The sequence below is a fragment of the Muntiacus reevesi genome, chromosome 1 (assembly GCF_963930625.1).
Source record: "Muntiacus reevesi chromosome 1, mMunRee1.1, whole genome shotgun sequence".
NCBI classification, from domain to species: Eukaryota; Metazoa; Chordata; class Mammalia; order Artiodactyla; family Cervidae; genus Muntiacus; species Muntiacus reevesi.
This window is the reverse complement of record NC_089249.1, coordinates 93,690,353-93,713,349: the sequence shown is the minus strand read 5'-3', so window position 1 is coordinate 93,713,349 and position 22,997 is coordinate 93,690,353. Positions and strand designations below refer to the sequence as shown.

Here is a 22,997-nt window from a genome sequence, read left to right as displayed (position 1 = left end):
TGTCATCTGCATATCTGAGGTTGTTGATATTTCTCCCAGAAATCTTGATTCCAGCTTGTGCTTCATCTAGCCCAGCATCTCTCATGATGTACTCTGCATATAAGTTAAATAAGCAGGGTGACAATACACAGCCTTGACGTACTCCTTGTCCTATTTGGAACCAGTCTGTTGTTCCATGTCCAGTTCTAACTGTTGCCTCCTGACCTGCATACAGGTTTCTCAAGAGGCAGGTCAGGTGGTTTGGTATTCCCATCTCTTTCAGAATTTTCCACAGTTTATTGTGATCCATACAGTCAAAGGCTTTGGCATAGTCAATAAAACAGAAATAGATGTTTTTCTGGAACTCGCTTGGTTTTTCGATGATCCAGCGGATGCTGGCAGTTTCATCTCATGTTCCTCTGCCTTTTCTAAAACCAGCTTGAACATCTGGAAGTTCTCGGTTCATGTATTGCTGAAGCCTGGCTTGGAGAATTTTGAGCATCACTTTACTAGCATATGAGACGAGTGCAATTGTGTGGTAGTTTGAGCATTCTTTGGCATTGTCTTTCTTTGGGATTGGAATGAAAACTGACCTTTTCGAATCCTGTGGCCACTGCTTAGTTTTCCAAATTTGCTGGCATATTGAGTGCAGCACTTTCACAGCCTCATCTTTCTGGATTTCAAATAGCTCAACTGGAATTGAGCTATTTAAGAACTCAGTTGAGCTATTTAAGTCCTTAAGAGAAGCCCTTAAGGACTGTTATATCTTCTTGGAGAAGTGACCCCTTTATCATTATGCATACTTTTATACATTATACATTCCTCTCTTTATCCCTGATAATTTTCCTTGCTCTTAAGTCGGCTTTCTCTGAAATTAATATGGCTACTCCAGCTTTCTTTTGATTAGTATTAGCATAGTACATCTTGCTCCACCCCTTTATTTTTAATCTGTGTCTTTACATTCAAAGTGGGTTTCTTGATCGACTCTGACACCTCTTTCTTTTAACTGGTGTATTTAGACTTTTGATTTTTGACTAATGATTTTAATGTAGCTGGATTAATAGCTACCATAGGTGTGACTGTTTTCTGTTCATTGCCCTTGTTTCTTTTTTGTCTTCTACTCTTTTTCTGCTGCCTTCTGGTTTTAATTGAGCATTTTTAATTTCTCTTCTCTTATCATATCAGTTATACTTTTTTTAGTGATTGCCCATGAATTTGAAATATACATTTATAACTAATCCAAGTCCAGTTTCATGTAACACTATACTACCTCACAGATAATACAGGTACTTTATAACAGAGTTTTTTCCAGTTCCTGAAATCCCTTATAACATTGCTGTCATTCACTTCACTTATCCATCAGCTGTAATCATCTAATTCATTACTGCTGTTATTTCAAATTGTTGTCTGTTAAATCAGTTAAGACACGACTGAAGTGACTTAGCAGCAGCAGATCAGTTAAGAACAGGAAAAATAAAAGATTTAATTTTACCTTCATATATTCTTGTTTGGTTTCAGGTTTCTGGCTTAAATTATTTCTCTTCTTTTCAAGAACTTCTTTTAACATTTGTTAGAGCAGATATATAAAACAGCAGATTCCCCTGAAATTTTGTTTGAGAAAGTCTGTATTTCTCTGTCATTTGAAGGATAATTTTGCTGGATTTGCAGAATTGTAGCTTTGTGGGGGTTTTTTCTTTCAATGCTTAAACATTTCACTTTATTCTTCTCTTATTTTTCTGTAATTTCTGAAGAGACATCTCGTGTAATTCTCATTCTTGCTCCTCTAGAAGTTGTGTTTTCCCCCCTCTGACTTCAACATTTTCTCTTTGTCTTTGATTTTCTGCAGTTTGAATATATTCCTAGGTGTAGATTTTTGGTGTTTATCCTGGTTGATGTTCTCTGTTTGGTGTCTGTCTTCTGTTTATTGTTTAGTAGCCTTTTTTCTCTAGGCCCTGTATTTAAATGCATCTGGAAGATAACTAATTCTTACCACTTCCGCTGGTCCATGCTGCCATCTTCTGGGTTTCATTTGCCTTCAAATAGTTCTCCCTGCTTTTGCCCTTGATCTCCTCCTTCCTTTCACCACACAACAGATTAGAGAAATCTGTCTAAAATTTCAGTGGGAACTTGTCATCCTTTGATCAGAACTATCCTGTGACTTCTCTTGTCATACCAAGTAAAAGCCACTGTCCTTACTATGACCTGAAAGCCCATATTTAGTTGTTTCATCTCTTACTTTGCCTCCTACTAATCCTCTCATCATTGCCCTCCAATTTGGGCGCCCTCCTTTCTCTATAGAAGTCACCAATCATCTCAAGACTTTGCCATTTCCTTCAGATGTCCACATGACTGTTCTTTACCATTGCATTTAGGTCTTTACTTGAATATCACTTTTTTCATATTACAAGTCTTCATGCCCTATGAACTCCCTGTACCCCCTTTCATGCTTTATTTTTCTCCAGAACAGTTTACCAGCTGACCAGTGTCTGTCAGGAGAGAGCATGGCATGATGGAGAAAACAGTATAAAGCCAGTTTGGCTGGAGCATGTAGAGCGAAGAGGGAGCACATTAGGAGATAATGCTAGTGTGGGAATTAGGGACCAAATTGTGCAGACTCTTGCAGGCTATGTCAACATATTTTGCCTTTATCCTTAAGGGTGGTGGCAGATCACTAAAGTATCTTAACTGGAGGGATTTGGGAAGAGGGTCACTAACATGGTGAGATATGTCTTTTTTATAAGGATCATTCTATCTTCACTGTGGGAGAATGGAAAATTGGATGTGAAGGGACTCGATAAGAGGCTATTGCAGTGATCCAGATATAAACTTATGGTAGGTTAATCTACTAGGGTTTTCATGGCCATACAAAAAAAGAATGTTTGGAACTGATTCTTATCATGAATTCCATTTATAAGCTTAGGTGGTCAGCAATTCATAACTCTTAATTGCTAAATTAGGATCTCCCATTTATAGAATCCCCATTTGGTTCCATTACAAGAAAGTAAAATCTCTCACCCACTGTTACTCTTCTTCAATATAAAAATCCTAGAAACTAAAAATCAATATTTATGTATTTTTTGTGTATTTCTTAGCATTAGACACAAAACATAATATCCCCTGATTAAATTTAGTTATTATTTAATGGTCTGTTTTTAGACTTGATCAAATTGATTTGTCTCATGAAAGCAAGCTTTAAATAATTTTCTTATTATATTCTTCTGACCTCCTCTCATCTCAAAGAAGTTGGTTAGGACTAAGACTGTCCTCAGCAGGAAATTTTAAAGACAAAGGTGTCTGTGCCTGCGTTATTTCTTGTCACAGAGCCAATGCTCTGGCCACAGGAACCTTCAGAGTTTCTGTGAATCAGAAATTCGTGACAGTCTGGCTAAGATAGATTTGAAGTTCTTAAAGCAAACAGACTAGTTAACTAGAATCCGAGCTGTGGTTTTCTAATGTGGCAGTGTTTTCATCAAACCAAAATGTTGATCCTATGTTTTTACTTTAGGTAGGGAAAGCATTTAACTTCTCCCATGTTTTAAGCATTTTGTACCTACTTAAAATACTACGTTATTTTGTTTAATTATCAGGAACCAGTATCTTAATCCAGCTTTGTTTCCCTAATAAGGAAATTGTATATTAACAAATAACTTTCCCAGGCTCACACAGGGATCCAGATATGCCAGGGGTTTCTTTTGATCAGGGATTCTTAGTTTGGTTTCCTTTGTCTTCGCTTCTCTCTGTGTGCTAACAGTTTTCAGAGAACTGATGGCCCTTCAATTCAGGAAAGTTCAGAATCAAATTTTATTATGCTGCCTCTTGATTTGGGGTTCCTAATCTGACAGTGCTGTGCACTCTTATGTTACATTACCTTTCCACAATTCTTTTCCAAATACCAGTAACTCTAATGCAGTAGTAAAGCGGTGATAGTAATAGTAGTTGTTGTTTTTTAGCTAGGCACTGTGCTAAGTGCTATATATGAATTATCTGACTTGGTGTTCACAACAATGTTGCTGAACTATGTCCCCTTACTTTAACGCTAACCCTCTCTGTGTCTCAAATTCCAGCCCCATTCTTTGGTCTCCTGACTGGACTCCATGCTCCAGTTTCTCAATCCTTTGTCCCTATCCACACACTTCTCATAGAAGTTGGGAGCTTTTTTTTTTAATCTTTTTTTCCCTCTAATTATCTATTGAAAAACCTTAAGTGGCTTTCTTCCTCTGATAGGGAAATTTCAGGTCTTTATCATACAGGGTCTTTGGTAACTTACTAGCCTAATCACTGTTTAAACCACATCTGTACTCATTCCCCCTGGCTTTCTCCCAGCTGTTCATTGTAAATGTTCAAACCACCTGGACTTTTTTAAAATAATTTTTTGCTTCCCTTGTGGCTCAGCTGGTAAAGAATCCACCCACAATGCGGGAAACCTAGGTTCAATTCCTGGGTTGGGAAGATCCCCTGGAGAAGGGAAAGGCTACCCACTCCAGTATTCTGGCCTGGAGAATCCCATGGACTGTATAGTCCACGGGGTCACAAAGAGTCGGACACGACTGAGTGACTTTCACTTTCAGACAGAGTGAGGCAAATGGTACTCCTGTCCCCGACCCTGAGCTCCAACTGGAACTCACATTAAAATAAATAAATAGAATAAAATAATTTTTTATTAGGCTTTTCATTATCTTGAATCTATACCTTTTTTCCCATGAAATTCCATGTCTGTAGTGAATTCCTACCCCAACCCATTCCTCTTTGTTGCCTTCAAGAAATGTATGTAAGGCATATAGTAAAAATCTTTCCTTGTCCCCTAATTCCTCAGTCTCCTTCCAGAGGTATTCCATGTATTTACAGGTTTCTATGCACATATAAGAGTAGAGGTGAGTTAGTGTGAACTCGGGATCCAGGCTACCAAAGTTTGAAGTGTGGATTCTCTTACTAGATGTGTGGTTTGGGCAAATTATAGTACCCACCTCATTAAGACTTTTGTGAGGATTTTTCATAGTAGTGCCTTGCATGTGGTAAGTTCTCAGTAAATATATGCTATTAATATTGTTTTGTTGTTGTTATGTAACAAAGCAGAATACATTGAAAAGAGAATGGCATTTACTATCAGGATAGGCTTGAATAGAGCTTCCTAGTTACCTTGCACCTAAGTCATTAATTCAAGTTAAACCTTAAATGGTTTCCTTATCTTTATAGTGGGGAAAATCATATACAGTTTTGATATGGTAAACTAAAACATATAAAGGAAAGAGCTTTGTACATGGTAAAATGCTCTATAGAGGTTAGTTGTTATTGGTCACATCGTTTTACTTTCCCTTGTAGGAAAGATCACAACATTTCCATTGGTTATAAGAAATGAAGTCTCTAAAGATTTCAGAAATTTGTGACAGGTATGCTGTTTTGCTCTAGAAATTATTTTAAATTCACGTGCATGCACGCTAAGTCACTTTAGTCGTGTCTGATTCTTTGTATTCCTAAGGACTGTAGCTCACCAGGCTCCTCTGTCCATGGGATTCTCCAGACAAGATACTGGAGTGGGTTGCCATGCCCTCCTCCAGGAGATCTTCTTGACCCATGGATCAAACCCAGGTCTCATGTCTCCTGCATTGGCAGGCAGATTCTTTACCACTAGCGCCACCTGGGAAGCCTCTTTAAATTCACTCTTTTAAAAAAAATTTGCTATGACTTGCTTTAGTGTTAGTCTTAAATTTTCAGATTATGGTTATGTAATTTATATGGCAATGCCCTTAAGGGAATAACATTAGAGTAAATGTCTCTATTTATGGAAATGTCAAGACTCTGACATCAGGATTCTATAATTGATATACTTAGCATAGATTAGTAAAGTTAATTTAGTAAGACTTATCTTTTAAGGAAAAAACTTTTGGGGGCAACATAGAAAGTATTAGTCACTGCCTATAAAATTTTCTTCATGGTTTACAAATGTTTTATTTGCCTGTAATGATAACAGTTGCTGAAGAATTTTCATCTAAGTAGATTATACTACATATAAAAAGTGGTCCACTCTGATGTACTTTATGATGATTTACTCTGTTGCTAAAAGAAGATAGGCATTCACACTTCTTTTTTTTTAGGGAATATTTTTGGATAGCGTGATAGTCTTCCATATTCTATTTAATAGTGTCATTCCCAGATTCTTAGTAGTCAATATTCTAGTCAGAGTTTAGTAAATAGTAGAGCAGGATTCTAGTCAGGCAGTATGGATCCTAAGTTCAGACTTCTGAACATTTCACTGTAACGTTGTGAGAAGGAGAACGACTTTGAACAATTATCAATGGCTTTGACAAAAAATGAATAAAAGAACTTTTGGAGATGAAAAATACAAATACAGATTTTAAATTCAATAGATAGGTTTAACAATAGATTAGGGAATTCGTGAGCTGGAAGATGACTTGAAAAATAACCAAAATGCAGAGACACAGATGAACATATGTAAGAGAAGAAAAGAGAATTTGGAAATTGGGGCAGAGATTGCTAAATTTCCTTGATTTCTTTTTCCATCTGAGTAATCACTGTATTAGTCGGAAGCTTTGCTCTCCAGCTATAGCTTCCATCTCAGTGTCTTTCTGATAGTGAGGTTTGTGTGTCAGTTTCAGCAATTTGGATGCAAGTGGAAGTTATGTGTGCATAGGTTTTAGCTTTGTGGTTTATGCTTACAAGAAGAAAGATACTCCATCTCCTTCCTTCTTCTTCCTTCCCAAAGACTGGAATGTGGACATGGTGGTGGACTATTTTTATCTATGTGGCACAGGGCAATACTCTAAGGATGACAGAGCAACAAGATATAAGAGCTTAGCTCTCAGACTGCTAAGCTGCCAAACCAGTCCTGAACTATCCCTTTCTACTGTCATGTGAGAGAGGAAAAAAACTTGAATTTTATTTAAGCCATAGTAATCTCTTACTGTATCAACCCAGTCTTGTATTAACCTTAACCAATACAAGAAAAGCACAAGAAGATCTAACAGTTATCAAAGCAGAATACAGATGTGAAGAAAAGTCAAGTAGAAATAATATTTAAAGAGTTTATTATTGAGACTTTCTAAAATTGCAAAAAGGCATAAATTCAAGAACTGTATCCTAAACAGGAGAGGAAAAAACAATACCTAAACATGTCATAGTTAAATTTGCACATAATCAGGAATCTTAAAAATAGTCTGAAGGAGAAGACAGATTACCTTCAAAAAATCTACTATTAGACTAGTTTATTAAAAGGAAATATTGAAACTGAAACCAAAAGAAAAGAATAACTATGGTGTGCTGAGAATAAATATTAAAGCTAAAATATCTTTTAAGAGTGTAGGTACATAAAGTTTTCAGAAAAATTAAAACATTGACCACCAGTAGAATATCATTAAGAGAAATTCTAAAAGATACACTTTAGGTAGAAGAAAGAGATCCCTGATGGAGGCTCTGAGATACTCATTGAAAAAGAAGAAAGGCTGAAAATGAAAGAGCCAGGCATTCAATCTAAATTAGAAGAAGGACAGAATAAAGAAAAGAAGGAAATAATAGACATAAAAGCAAATATTAAAGAAATAGAAAAGAAGCCAATAATGAAGGATCAACAGAGCCAAAGTTGATTTTTTTTTCTTTTTTTTTTCCCTTTTATTTTTATTAGTTGGAGGCTAATTACTTTACAACATTGTAGTAGTTTTTGCCATACATTGACATGAATCAGCCATGGATTTAACATGTGTTCCCCATCCCGACCCCCCCCACCTCTCCCTCTCACCCGATCTCTCTGGGTCTTCCCAGTGCACCAGGCCCGAGCACTTGTCTCATGCATCCAACCTGGGCTGGTGATCTGTTTCACCTTTGATAGTATACTTGTTTCAATGCTATTCTCTCAGAACATCCCACCCTCGCCTTCTCCCACAGAGTCCAAAAGTCTGTTCTATACACCTGTGTCTCTTTTTCTGTTTTGCATATAGGGTTATCGTTACCATCTGTTTAAATTCCATATATATGCGTTAGTATACTGTATTGGTCTTTATCATTCTGACTTACTTCACTCTGTATAATGGGCTCCAGTTTCATCCATCTCATTAGAACTGATTCAAGTGAATTCTTTTTAACGGCTGAGTAATATTCCATGGTGTATATGTACCACAGCTTTCTTATCCATTCGTCTGCTAATGGGCATCTAGGTTGCTTCCATGTCCTGGCTATTATAAACAGTGCTGCGATGAACATTGGGGTGCATGTGTCTCTTTCAGATCTGGTTTCCTCAGTGTGTATGCCCAGAAGTGGTATTGCTGGGTCATATGGCAGTTCTATTTCCAGTTTTTTAAGGAATCTCCACACTGTTCTCCATAGTGGCTGTACTAGTTTGCATTCCCACCAACAGTGTAAGAGGGTTCCCTCTTCTCCACACCCTCTCCAGCATTTATTGCTTGTAGATTTTTGGATAGCAGCCATCCTGACTGACGTGCAGTGGTACCTCATTGTGGTTCTGGTTTGCATTTCTCTGATAATGAGTGATGTTGAGCATCTTTTTATGTGTTTGTTAGCCACCTGTATGTCTTCTTTGGAGAAATGTTTGTTTACTTCTTTGGCCCATTTTTTGATTGGGTCTTTTATTTTTCTGGAATTGAGCTGCAGGAGTTGCTTGTATATTTTTTAGATTAATCCTTTGTCTGTTGCTTCCTTTGCTATTATATTCTCCCATACTGAAGGCTGTCTTTTCGCCTTGCTTATAGTTTCCTTTGTTGTGCAAAAGCTTTTTAAGTTTAATTAGGTCCCATTTGTTTATTTTTGCTTTTATTTCCAATATTCTGGGAGGTGGGTCATAGAGAGTCCTGCTGTGATTTATGTCGGAGAGTGTTTTGCCTATGTTCTCCTCTAGGAGTTTTATAGTTTCTGATTTTCCATTTAGATCTTTAATCCATTTTGAGTTTATTTTTGTGTATGGTGTGAGAAAGTGTTTTAGTTTCATTCTTTTACAAGTGTTAGAATGGTAGTATTTGTGATCCTTTTTAATATATAAAGAAGGAAGTGTCATTTAGTAAAGAATGTACTGTACCAAGTTGCTTCAGTCGTGTCCGACTCTTTGTGACCCTGTGAACTGTAGCCACCAGGCTCCTCTGTCCATGGGATTCTCCAGGCAAGAATACTGGAGTGGGGTGTCATGCCCTCCTCCAGGGGGTCTTCCTGACCCAGGGATCGAACCCATGTCTCTTCCATCTCCTGTATTGGCAGGCAGGTTCTTTACCACTAGCAGCACCTGGGAAGCACTCAAAGAAATGTAAGAACCTGAGAAGCAGTGGAGACGTTGTGCTTTTAAAAGTTTTTCTTCTTTTACGTTTTCGATGCCGGTTCGAAAGTGATGGCACAGTACTGAAAATGATCTATAATTTAGTGTTTTCTTTCTTTCTCTTTTGAAAAAATATTGTCACCAGTCCTGTAGTTCATATTCACAGTGTTCAGTTGATTTAGACAGTGTACTTAAAGAAGATGCTGACTTATAGGGACAAATTCCTTATTTTCTGGAGGAGCAGTAGAAGTAGTAGTGGTCAGGGAACTCACCTCAGTGCTCTGTGATGACCTAGAAGGGGTAGGCGGCTCAGGAGGGGGGGAATATGTGTAAGCCTATAGCTGATTCTCATTGTTCTACCGCAGAAACCAACACAGCATTGTAAGGCAAGTATACGCCAATTTTAAATATATATACATATATATATATATATATATATTTATATATACATGTAAACACACACACAAATAATTTGAGTTTAATTCCCAACTTGAAGCAAACTGGAAGCTTTCCCAAACTTTAGAATTCTAGCTTCTCTTGAAATTTTGTGAGATATGATAATATTGGAATTGCATTTCTTTGTAGTGTTGGGGAGAATAAAACTGTAGACAAAAGAAAAGAAGAATTAGTAGTGGTAACCTCTGCGGATAGGCACTTTGAAGCACACCAACACATAACAAAGTCCTAGATTGATAGGCATCTGCAGGCCTAGAGAGCAGCTGGCACAGATTACAGCAAGCTGCAGGAAGGATTTTGACGGGAGCAGGGGAGAGAAGGGTATTGATTATCTGGCAAGTTTGGGTAGAAAATGTTGGTAGACAATTCCAGAATAAACACACATTATATGAGAAAGGAAATGTAATCTTAGTATATTATTTTGCTGTGTGTTAAGAGAGCTGCAATCCTCACCTACCATAATAGCAATATCGAAAACTAAAAATCAAGAGATAAGAGTATAAATATCTTACTCAGAACTATGGAGAACACTCAGAGAAAGAACTAGAAGTTGGAAGTAGGTTAAGGTTTAGGGCTTCCCTGATGGCTCAGATGGTAAAGAGTCTGCCTGCAATGTGAGAAATCAAAAAGGTTTGATTCCTGGGTCGGGAAGATCTCCTGGAGAAGGAAATGGCAACCCACTCCAGTATTCTTGCCTGGAAAATCACATGGACAGAGGAACCTGGCAGGCTCCAGACCATGTAGTCACAAAGAATTGGGCATGACTGAGCAACACTCTCTCTCTCTCTCTCTCTCTCTCTCTCTCTCTCACACACACACACACACACGGAGATACAGTGACTGCTCTTTTTATTATAAGCCTTTTCATAATGCCCGCTAATAGTACTAACTAGCATATATTACTTGTAAGAGGGTGTAAGACCTAAAGCTTTTGCAGAGGAAACAGAATGAATATAGAATTTGAAACTGTCATTTGAAAAAGGAAATAGGACTGCTTATTGAAAAAGAGGTTATGGTTGGGGAAATAGCTGTCCTCAAATATTTGAAGGAGCGTAGCCTGGGAGAGGAATTCTCTTTATTCTGTTTAGCATCAGAGACAGGGGCCCAACAAGTAGCCACTATAAAGAAACAGCAATGTAAAATTATCCAGAAATGGAATGTACTCTATTTAGTGAGCATAGAGTTCAAAGGAATAGATGACCGTATCTAGAAATGTTTTTAGAGTGAATTGCCACAAAAGAAATGCTTACTGTAGTTCAGGCATTCTGTTGTTGTTAAATACTGATTTCAGTATTTAAAACAAGAAAGGACAAAGCCAGCTATTAGTATAGCATGTTAGAAGATTTGCTACATGCAAGATAAGTGTATTGTTTTCTAAGTTTGTCATCATAGAATAAACTTTTATCCTTTGTGGTTTGCAGAATTAGGATTTAGGAGGCTTCCTTTTTATTGGGATTACTGATCTATTTTGTCTTATTCCTATACTCTTTTCTTTACCTTTCTTTCGTGTTGTTTAGTTTTCATTTTGTGACTCCAGCACTGGTCAAGTTTTCTTTGCTTATTTTTCCTCTAGTAATTTTTAAGTTATATGTGATTTAGTTGTTGACATTATATTTTTCACACTTTGATTTTCAGTATATAGAAAAAGAGAGGTTCAGTATCTTTATGCTCTTCCCAAGAAGAGAAAACCTTTAACATGCCTTCCTTTCTGTCTTCTCCCAAACTAAAAGGTTGAGATAATCACAGTTTTATTTTCAGATTTTTGTACTTATTTTACAGTGATAATCAAATATTTAGCTATGATTTTTGCTGATGTGTATTTTTATTATCATTTAGCTCTGATCCTTTACTTTCCATCTTGATTTCTTCTTTGACCCATATATTATTTAGGATTGTGTTAACTTAAAAACATTTTGAGATTATATAATTATGTTTATGTATTGGTTCCTAATTTAATTGCGTTATGGTCAGAATGTACACTTTGTATGATTTCAGTCCTTTGAAATTTGTTTAAACCTGATTTATGGCCCAGCATTGTCTGTTCTAATAAATGATCCATATGCGATTGAGAAAAATGTGTAATTTGCAGTTGCTGGGTGTGTGGTGTGGTGTTTTATACATGTCATCTGAATTAAGTTGATTCATTATTTGGTGAAACCCTTAATATAGCCTTACTGACTTTATCTTCCTTTTCTCTCAGTTATTGAGTTTGTTTAAATCTAATCCTGATTTTGTGTTTGACTAGTTTTCCCTTTGGTTCTATCAGCTTTTGCTATGTATATGTTTTGTCTTGCATTTTAATTTTCATTTTTCCTATTGAATATGTACTCATGTAATTAATGATATTTAGGTTATCCATTATTTTCAGTTTGTCCATCTCTTCTTTGTTCTTTTGTTTTTTCCTTTCTACCTTCTGTATTTAGTAGTCAAACCATTCAAAATGTTGTGGCTTAATACAGTAACTGGGCTTCCCGGATAGCTCAGTTGGTCAAGAATCCGCCTGCAGTGCAGGAGACCCTGGTTTGATTCCTGGGTCGGAAAGATCCGCTGGAGAAGGGACAGGCTACCCACTCCAGTATTCAATGGCCTTCCCTTGTGGCTCAGCTGGTAAAGAATTTGCCTGCAGTGCAGGAGACCTGGGTTTGATTCCTGGGTTGGGAAGATCCCCTGGAGAAGGGAAAGGCTCCCCACTCCAGTATTCAGGCCTAGAGAATTCTAGTCCACCGGGTCACAGAGAGACGTGATGGAGCAACTTTCACTTCAAGACAATAACCATGTGTTGTCTTCCGTAGTTTCTTGAGTGTGGAGTTAGGGACTGACCCATCTACGTGGATCTGACCTAAGGTCTCTCCTCTGAGTGTTGCAGTCAAATGGTGGCTGTCTGGAATTATTTTCTTTATTGATAGGTCTCACAGCTGGGACTCCTCTGGCAGCTCTGTCCATCTCTGTGGTTTTTCCAAGTGGCCACTTCAGGGACGCCTTTTAGCTCTGGGCCCAAAGGCATGACTTCAAATAGAGATCCAAGAGGAATTTCTGGCACCCTTTCTAGCTTCGGAAGTCATACAACACCACTTCTGCATTATTTTATTTTTAATTTTTTAAAAAAAATTTATTTACTTTTTGGCTGCACTGGATCTTCATTGCTTTGCATGGGCTTTCTCTAGTTGCGGCAAGCAGGGATGCTTCTCACTGTTATGGAGCGCAGGCTGTAGGAAAGTGAGCTTCAGTAGTTTGGGCTTGAGGGCTCTAGAGTGCACTTTCAGTAGTTTTGTCCGGGCTTAGTTGCTGGAGGCATGTGGGATCATCCCAGACCTGGTATCAAACTCGTGTCCCCTGCATTGGTAGGCTGATTCTCAACCACTGGACTGCCAGGCAAGTCTCTCCAGGGTCTTTTATGTAGATGTAATAGCTTCACAGGTTTCTCAAGGATATTACATTTATTTTACAGTGTTTTATAGATCCTCTTAATTCTGTTTTCTTTGACTTTTGTTCTGCTGCTTGTTGAATTTATTGCCTTTTGTCAGATTTTACTCAGATCTGTGACTAATTGTCTGCTCTTTCTGAGAGTCCCTGCTGGCCTCTTCTATTTCCAGGAGCTTATCTTCTTTCATTTGGTAAGGGGTAGGAAAGTACTGTTGAGCTGAGTTACCTGGTTTTAGAGTGTGAAGACCAATTTATAAACTTCATTTGTAAGTATATTATGTCTGATTTTTATATCCCTATATATATATCCTCCCCCAAAAGTACTAGTCTTAAGAAGAACAAGAGGAGAAAGTATCAAGGAAGATACTCTGTCAATGGGATAGTACTATGACTTCACATTACAGGAACGATTGACTTTCCATTATGATGTACTTTGATGAACATCAAAGTACATACAAACATATGTACAAACATCAAAGTACAAACAACATAAAGTTGTTCTTTATTTTAGAAAGTTAAGTCTTACCATCATTTCCATATTACTTAGCACTATCCCCACCCACCCCCAATATGTTGTGGTCAGTTGTCAGATTTAAAATATTCACAGCTTCTGTAAATATTTAAATATAACCAACAGTATAACTGTTAAGAAGTTTCAGTGTTCCTTAATGTAAAACATTTTTTATCCAAAATTTCTTGTCACAACTAAATTTCCTTTAATGAATTTTGTTTGATAGGTTCAGTTTTACAGGAGAAACCATTTCATCTTGTAATTAGTTTAAATATTTAAAAACAGAAAAAGCAGGTCTATTTGTATCACAGGGAAAATCGTTATGTTATTTTGTGAAATGTAGAAGTAGTTTTACTAAAGTTTGAAGCATGAAAAAATTATTATTTTATAACTTGGGCCATAGTGTTAGAGATTCAAGATTGACTTAAAATGTAAACATAGTGTAATGTTTATTCTTATCCTCCTTATTTGTCAGGGAATCTTAACCAGAGTGAGAAATTTTCTGGTGCTGTGTTGGGAGTGCAGGCACAGGAGATTTCCATAAAAAGGCATGGGATTTGCTTGGAAGAACGTAGTGGTTTTCTAACTTGGCAGTAATGAGTTAGAACTAACCCCCTTTAAAAAGAAAATATTCATCTACATTATTCCTCATTGGTATTTGTATGTGATTCCTTATCTGAGCTATATTATTCTTGTATTTGCATGTGTGCATATGTGTATACATTTATAATCCATGGTACTTGTTTGGTGTAAGGAAAATGATTGTGCTTACCAAACATGTGAAAAATAACTTTGTAAGTTGACTGTCTTGCTCCTCAAGTTGAGGGACGGGGGCCAAATATTTTGTTGTTACAGAATACCCAAAATAATTTGGCCATGTCTGAGTGCTTTTCCCCAAATACTATTGCCCTAGGAGGCAATTTGGGAAGCATAAATGAGCCTTGCTATATTAGGATTCCCTCTCAAAAGATACACATTTTTGGATGAGAGAGATGATGAATTCACCTCTTGTTAAAATGACAGCAATCCCCAGACTGAAAATCACTGGGAGCCTGGAAAGGGGGTTAGGGATATGGGGATCTGTCTCTTGTGTTTAATAGTCACCTTTTTTGCACCCCATAGAAATGAAAGGATTATTTGGTACAGATAAGAGTTAATAGGATTACTAGTATCCAGTACAAACATCTCCCACCTCATTTATTCCTCAGGTTCCTGTTCATCTAGATAGTAAAATGTGGTTGTTTCTCAGATTTCAGTTCTCAGCTTTCTTCTGTTCTCACTGAATTAATATATTCTCCTTGTTTGATCTCATCTGCTATGGTTTCAACTACTACCATCTTTTTGTAACACCCACTCGTAAGTCCTTATTGGTTTCTACTGAGCTTCCAGACTTCGTCTGTCAGTTGTATCTGTCAGGTATTTACCTGCTTTTCCTGTAGGAATATCAAACTTAATTTTTGGCAGAAAGATTTAACTTTCTTTTTAAATCTTTTATATTTCCTATCTTAATTGGAGGAGGTGTGCCACCAGCCCCCTAAATTGCCCAAGGTAGATATCTGAGAATTATCCTGACTGTTCTTCAGTCCTCTTAATAAAAGCCTCAGTAATGTCTAATCAGCTATGGAGTCTTGTCAGTTTTACCTTCGGAAAACCACTGCCCGCCTTCAGCTGTAGAGCTAGATACAGGCCTGTGTCATTTCCCACCTGAGCTATTACAGTAGCTTCCTGCTATTTTGTCTCCGATCTCTTCTTTTCCTTTGATCTCCTTTATATACTGTATCCGTTTTCTATATTATAGTTATATAATATTTGTGTATACATTACTTTTTTTAAAAAAAATCATTGTTTTCTCCTCATTGCTTACTAGATAAAAAGTACTCTTTAACGTGGCAAATGCTTTTGTAAGCATTTGCTTACAAAACAAAAGCATTTGCTTATAACCCAGTCTCCATACCTGGCTTCAGTTTCCTAACTTATTTTTAAACCCTGTGTTTTACTCATGCTGAGCTATGCAGTATTCCCTGAATCTTCTGTGTTTAATAGTTTGGAGTATTTGTTGAAGCTGTTTCCTCTGCTTAGAATGCCCTTCACTACATACCTATAACATTTCTCTTTAGCTTTTCACTTATCTTTTATGTAACCTCTATTTAAAAACTATCCTGGGCTCTTCTCTGTTCCTCCATCCTCCCCCAACCCTTTAATCTTGTCTCTATAATAACTTTGTTTGCAATTATATTGTAGTTTTTTGTTTTTCGCTCTGTGAGCTCCTTGAGGAAGGGAACAGATACTTTTTATTTTTTGTCCCTGGTATCTAGTATATACTAACAGAGCTGGTACCTGGGAGATATTTTGTAAATATTTGATTCAGAACAACAGCCATTCTTGCTGTCATGTCTGTTGCATAGTCTACTAATTTATCCTCACTATGTTGCCTAGTTCCAGCCACTATAACAAATTATCATAGTTTGGGTGGCTTAAACAACAGATTTATTTCTCACTGTTCTGGAGGCTGAGAAATCCAAGATCAAGGCCCTAGCAGTTTAGGTGTTTGGTAAGGACCCACTTCTTGGCTTGTATTTGGTTGTCTTGTATCCTCACATGGCAGAGGGCAGAGAGAAGCAAGCTCTCAGCCTCTTACAAGGGCATTAATCCCATAAATGAGGTCTCTGCCCTTATGACCTCATATAATCCTAATTATCTCCCAAAGGTCCCACCTCTTAATACCATCATATTGTAGGGAGAGCTTCACCATAAGAATTTTCAGGGGGTGTATTCGGTTTCTAACAGTATGTATATATATATATAACTGTTTGGGGGCTTCCCGGTGACTCAGACAGTAAAGAATCTGCCTGCAGTTCGGGAGACCCAGGTTTGATACATGGGTTGGGATTATCCCCTGGAGAAAGGAATGGCAACCCACTCCAGTATTCTTGCCTGGAGATTCCATGGACAGAGGAGCCTGGTGGGCTACAGTCCATGGGGTTGCAAAGAGTCAGACACAACTAATACTTTGACTTTCACATATAACTGCTAGTCTGAGAAATTTCCTCCCTTTTTCCCATTGAATTTCCTAAATTAATTCTATTGAGCTATAATTTACATGTAATAAAATGCACCTATTTTAAATGTACAGTTCAGTAAGTTTTGATAAATCTGTATACCCGTGTAACTACCATCATGATCAAGATAGAGATCATTTCCTTTACCCTGAAAAGTTCCCTTATGCTCCTTTGTAGTCATTCATCACTCCTGCCCTATCACCACTGATCCCAAGTAGCTTTTTGTCACTATAACTTAGTTTCGTATTTTCTAGAATTTTATGTAAGTGGAATCCTACAATATTCACTGTCTCATGTTTGGCTGATTTTGCTAAGCATGTTTTTCAGATTCATATATGTTATTGGCGTCTGTCAGTAGTTTCTTTTTATTACTAGTATTCCATTGATTGGATATACCACCATTTACCCATTCACCTCTTGATGTAGACTTGTATTGTTTCTGAATTTTGGCTAGTATGAGCACCAAGAGTTGAGGTTCTTTTTTTTTCCCCAGCTTGACTTGTTGGAAAGACTTTTACACGCTGGATTTCTTTAGCCCCTGTATTAATGATCTATTCTTGTGTAACAGATGAATCCAAACCTTACTGTCTTAAAACAACAGTAATTATTTATTGTCCCTCACTTTCTAAGGATTAGAGATTTGGGAGTGGCTTGACTGGAAGAGTCTGGCTCATGGTCTCTTGAGGCTACAATTATCTGAATTAAAGCTTGACTGTAAGACAGGCTTCAAAGGTGGCTCGCTCACATAGTTGATAGATGGGTACTAGCTCTTGGTAGGAGGCGTCTTAGAATAGCTGATTGTCCTTATGACATGGTGGTGGTTTCCCTCAAAGGGAATGATCCCAGAGTCCATGGTCCAGGCAATTCCTTTTAGGTGATAATCTTAGAAGACAGGTATTGTCTGCTATTTTCTGTTGGTCACATAACTAGTCCTGAGTAAGCATGGGGAGAAACTACACAAGGATATGAATCCGAGAGGGAACAGCACAAGTTAGGACTATCAAGAGGCCAGGATCATTGGGGGCATCTGAGAGGATGGGTACCACAGTCCCTTTTGTCAAAAGAATGGAACATATGTCCATGGTTTTAATTCTGGACTTGATTTGATTCTACTTATCTATGTTTGTCCTTAGGCTAATACAACACTGTCTTTATTATTGTTGTTTTATAGTATGTCTTGAAATCAGGTAGTGTGAGATGTTTTCTTTTTTTTCCAAAACTATGGTAGCTATTCTTATTTGCATTTTTGTATAAATGAAGTCATCTTGTCAGTTTCTACAAAAAGATTGTGATTGTGATCACATTGAATCTGTATGTCAATTTGAGGAGACTTGATATCTTAACAATGATATGGACATATCTTATGGCATATCTCTGTAATCATTAAGTCCTTAACCAGACACATTTTGTAGTTTTAATACAGAAGTCTTGCACACATTTTGTTACACTTATCTAAGTATTTCTTATTGGATACTATTATAAATGGTATTTTAAACATTTCATTTCCAGTTCTTTTCCAGTATATGGAAATATAATTGCCTTTTTTTGTATCAACCTTTTGTCTGGAAGCCTTGCTAAATTCACTTGTTAGTCTGATAGTTTTTTTTTTTTTTCTTTTTTGCATATTCCTTTTAGGATTTTGTACATATAGAACCATGTCAGTCTGTGAAAAAAATTTCACTTCTTCCTTTTGCATAGGCTTACAGGCTTAAAACCTACTATGGACTTCCCAGGTAGCACAGTGGTAAAGAATCCGCCTGCCAATCAGGAGATTCAAGAGACGCAGTTTGATCCGTGGATCAGGAAGATCCTGCGGAGGAGGGCATGGTAACCTGCTCCAGTGTTCTTGCCTTGAAAAATGCCATGGACAGAGGAGCTTGGCAGGGAAGAGTCCATGAGGATGCAGAGAGTCACACACAACTGAGCGTGCACAGAACCTACTATATGTAGCTTAGCAGTGTTGAACGGAAGTGGTGAGTGTGGACATATTGGTAGAAGACAAACAAACAGCATGGCACCAATAGATGCAGGAGAAGATGAAAAAATCTAGCATCCACTCCTGAGAGCCCACATAAACAGAAACTCTTAAGAGAATAAAGAATATAGCAAATAGTATGAAGAAATCGGAAACCAGAATGTTTGAGAACACTGACTGCTAACTGCTTAGAATAGGTAGAGAGTCATAATCTAGAGTCCCCAGGACTGTTACAGAAAAAGAAAAAAGATTTTTTACTAACCTCTAAATGTTAGTAAGGTTAGTAAATCAACCCTGAATAATCGTTGGAAGGACTGATGCTGAAGCTCCAGTACTTTGGCCACCTGATGTGAAGAGCCAACTCATTGGAAAAGACCCTGATGCTGGGAAAGATTGAGGGCAGAAGGAAAAGGGGGCAGCAGAGGATGAGATGATTGGATGGCATCATTGACTCAGTGGACAGGAGTTTGAGCAAACTCCAGGAGATGGCGAACGACAGGGAAGCGTGGCATGCTGGTCTGTGTGGTCGCAAAGAGTCAGAGGACTTAACACTAACAGCAACCTCTAAATGAAATTTAGTATTTGTTTCTATTTTGGATGCAGGCGACAAACCACAGTGGTAATGTCAGCACCAACTGTGACTTTGTCACTAGTAAATGTTACTTTTAACTTTTCTTGTATTTGTTTCTTGAGGATAACATAATTAGGTGTTGGGTTTTTTTTAATCTTGCCTTTGAATTTGAATGTTGGACTATTAGAATAGATGATTTACATTTAATATAATGATGTAATTGCCTTTTGCTGCTGCTGCTAAGTCACTTCAGTCGTGTCCAACTCTATACGGCCCCATAGACAGAAGCCCACCAGGCTCCCCCATCCCTGGGATTCTCCAGGCAAGAACACTGGAGTGGGTTGCCATTTCCTCCTCCAGTGCATGAAAGTGAAAAGTGAAAGTGAAGTTGCTCAGTTGTGTCCGACTCTTAGCGACCCCACGGACTGCAGCCTACCAGGCTCCTCCGTCCATGGGATTTTCCAGGCAAGAGTACTGGAGTGGAGTGCCATTGCCTTCTCCGAATTGCCTTTTAATTCTGTCCTGTTTTGTATTTCTCCCATCTCCTCTGTGCTTGTTTACTTGTATTTTTCCTGCTGTTTGTGGATTAATTGTTTTGTTCAGTATTTCATTTTATCTCAGCTCTTGGCTTATTAACCAAGTCCTTTCTCCCCTGCCCTTCTACCCCTGTAGTTGCTATAGTATGTACAGTATGCATCATTAATATATAATTGAAAGTGAAAGTCACTCAGTCATGTCCGACCCCATGGAAATTCTCCATACGGTCCATGAATTTCTCCAGGCCAGAATACTGGGGTGGGTAGCCGTTCCCTTCTCCAGGGGCTTGTCCCAACCCGGGGATTGAACCCAGGTCTCCCGCGTTGCAGGCGGATTCTTTTACCAGCTGAGTCACCAGGGGAGCCCTGATACATAATTTCCTACCTTCAAATAATATTACTGTACTACCACAGATACAACGTAAGAACCTTGAACATTATTTGTTCTGTTCCCTTCCTTTCCTGTGGTGTATGAAGTGCATGCTGGTGAGCGTTTTTCCTCTCCTCAGTTTTTCTTTCTTTTTGGGGAATCTGAGAGGATTTTTTATTTCACTTTCATTTTTGAAAGCTATATTCATTGTATTTAGCATTCTAGGTTGACCGTATTTTTCTTGAAGCATTTGAAAGATGTATTTTCTTTTGTCTTGCCTAGCTTCTTGAGAAAATCTATATACTTTCATAATTTTGTTCTTCTATATCTAAACTTTTTCTTTGGGCTTCTTGTGATTTTGTCCTTTTGACAACTTTCAGGAATTTAATTATTGTGCCTTTTCTTTGTATTTATACTAAGGAGAGGACTCATTAAATTTCTTGGGTCTTTGGATTTATAATTTATCAAATTTTGAAAGTATTTTATTATTTATTTTATTTTTAAAATCCGCCGCTGCCATTCCAGTTACATACATATTAGCCTACCTGATAGCTAGGTGTTGTCCTGTGGTTTTCTTCTTCTTTCTTCTTTTATTTTCCTTCTTCCTTTTCTTTTCTCCCTTCTTCTCCCTCTGTCTCTCCACTCTACCCTCCTCCTCATCAACTTTTTACTATCTTTATCTCAGTTCCTTTGAAGTTTCCTTCTGCAGTGTTTAATATACTGTTAAGCCCATCTGGTTATAATTCCATTTCATATGTTATTTTTGAACACTGAAAGTTCATGGCTGTTTTTTATGTCTACCATTTCTCTCCTTGTTATATTTTCCTTTAAATCCTTGAGCATATTTATCATATCAATTTTAGAATTCTTATTGACTAATTCCATTGTCTCAGTTCTGGGACTGTTTCAGTTGACTCATTCCACCCTAATTTCAGTTCATATTTTTTATGTCATCTGTATTAATTTTTTTGGATGTTGTGGACATTGTAAATTTTATATTGTTGAATGGTGGGATTTTTTTTCTTCTTTAAAAAAATTTTGGACTTGTCCTGACAGGCAGTTTTCTATAGATTGACTCAATCCTTTGAGGCTTGTTTTTCAGCTTTTTTTGGAAGCATGTAGAGTATTTTTTTCCTTGAAGAGATCTCTAGTCTTCCCCATTCTATTGTTTTTCTCTATTTCTTTGCATTGATCGCTGAGGAAGGCTTTCTTATCTCTCCTTGCTATTCTTTGGAACTCTGCATTGAAATGAGAATATCTTTCCTTTTCTCCTTTGCTTTTTTTCCCTTCTGTTCTTTGCACAGCTACTTGTAAGCCCTCCTCAGATAGCCATTTTGCTTTTTGCATTTCTTTTTCTTGGGGATAGTCTTGATTCCTGTCTCCTGTACTTTACCAAGGGAACATTTCATGCAAAGATGGGCTCAATAAAGGACAGAAATGGTAGGGACCTAACAGAAGCAGAAGATATTAAGAAGAGGTGGCAAGAATATACAGAAGAACCGTACAAAAAATATCTTCACGACCCAGATAATCACGATGGTGTGATCACTCACCTAGAGCCAGACATCCTGGAATGTAAAGTCAAGTGGGCCTTAGGAAGCATCACTATGAACTAAGCTAGTGTAGATGATGGAATTCCAGTTGAGCTATTTCAAATCCTGAAAGATGATGCTGTGAAAGTGCTGCACTCAATTTGCCAGCAAATTTGAAAAACTCAGCAGTGGCCACAGGATTGGAAAAGGTCAGTTTTCATTCCAATCCCAAAGAAAGGCAATGCCAAAGAATGCTCAAACTTCTGCACAGTTGCACTCATCTCACACACTAGTAAAGTAATGCTCAAAATTCTCCAAGCCAGGCTTCAGCAATATGTGAACCGAGAACTTCCAGATGTTCAAGCTGGTTTAGAAAAGGCAGAGGAACTAGAGATCAAATTGCCAACATCCGCTGGATCATTGAAAAAGCAAGAGAGTTCCAGAAAAACATCTATTTCTGCTTTATTGACTATGCCAAAGCCTTTGACTGTATGGATCACAATAAACTGTGGAAAATTCTGAAAGAGATGGGAATACCAAACCACCTGACCTGCCTCTTGAGAAGCCTGTTTGCAGGTCAGGAAGCAACAGTTAGATCTGGACATGGAACAACAGACTGGTTCCAAATAGGACAAGGAGTATGTCAAGGCTGTGTATTGTCACCCTGCTTATTTAACTTATATGCAGAGTACATCATGAGAGATGCTGGGCTGGATGAAGCACAAGCTGGAATCAAGATTTCTGGGAGAAATATTAATAACCTCAGATATGCAGATGACACCATCCTTATGGCAGAAAGTGAAGAAGAACTAAAGAGCCTCTTGATGAAAGTGAAAGAGGAGAGTAAAAAAGTTGGTTTAAAGCTCAACATTCAGAAAACTTAAGATCATGGCATCTGGTCCCATCACTTCATGGGAAATAGATGGGGAAACAGTGGAAACAGTGGCTAACTTTATTTTCTTGGGCTCCAAAATCACTGCAGATGGTGATTGCAGCCATGAAATTAAAAGATGCTTACTCCTTGGAAGGAAAGCTATGACCAACCTAGACAGCATATTAAAAAGCAGAGACATCACTTTGTCAACAAAGGTCCATCTAGTCAAGGCTATGGTTTTTCCAGTAGTCATGTATGGATGTGAGAGTTGGACTGTGAAGAAAGCTGAGCGCCGAAGAATTGATGCTTTTGAACTGTGGTGTTGGAGAAGACCCTTGAGAGTCCCTTGGACTGCAAGGAGATCCAACCAGTCCATCCTAAAGGAGATCAGTCCTGGGTGTTCATTGGAAGGACTGATGTTGAAGCTGAAACTCCAATAC

The 22,997-nt window shown here is 37.8% G+C and overlaps 1 protein-coding gene across 2 annotated transcripts in view; it reads left to right on the top strand.

Moving 5' to 3' along the window:
• The window catches only part of RAP1A (RAP1A, member of RAS oncogene family), a 79,490-nt gene that overhangs the window by 36,385 nt on the left and 20,108 nt on the right, over nucleotides 1-22,997 (top strand). The window lies entirely within an intron of this gene.